This window comes from Alligator mississippiensis, chromosome 1, assembly GCF_030867095.1.
Source record: "Alligator mississippiensis isolate rAllMis1 chromosome 1, rAllMis1, whole genome shotgun sequence".
NCBI lineage: Eukaryota > Metazoa > Chordata > Crocodylia > Alligatoridae > Alligator > Alligator mississippiensis.
Genome location: NC_081824.1, coordinates 246599509 through 246599974, shown reverse-complemented (window position 1 = coordinate 246599974; position 466 = coordinate 246599509).

Genomic DNA, 466 nt, shown 5'->3' with positions numbered 1-466 from the left:
CACAGGCATAAGAGGGAAGAGCTAGCAGTGGATGGAACAGCTACAACGTGTGTGTGTGTGTGTGTGTGTGTGTGTGTGTGTGTGTGTGTGTGTGTGTGTGTGAGTGAGAGAGAGAGAGCAGAAAGTTGCTTAATGTTAGAAATAGCTCCAGTTTCAGCAATGAGCATAGAGCAAGCTGAACAGTGACAAATTGCAATTATCTCAGCTGGCACAAAACCTTAAAGAGGCAGCAGTGTTGCAGCTATAGCAACTGACGTCCACTGATTGCTCTTCCTGGGTTATTCTTGAACGTAGGCAAGGCCTATGCATTCACTCATGCATATATATATATATATATATATATAATATTTATTTATTTATTTATAAATACAATATTTATTTCTCCATATATATATATGGAGAAAAATGTGTGGAGTGTCAGATATATATATGGACTCACTTCATGTGTGGTGGGGACAACTCTGGT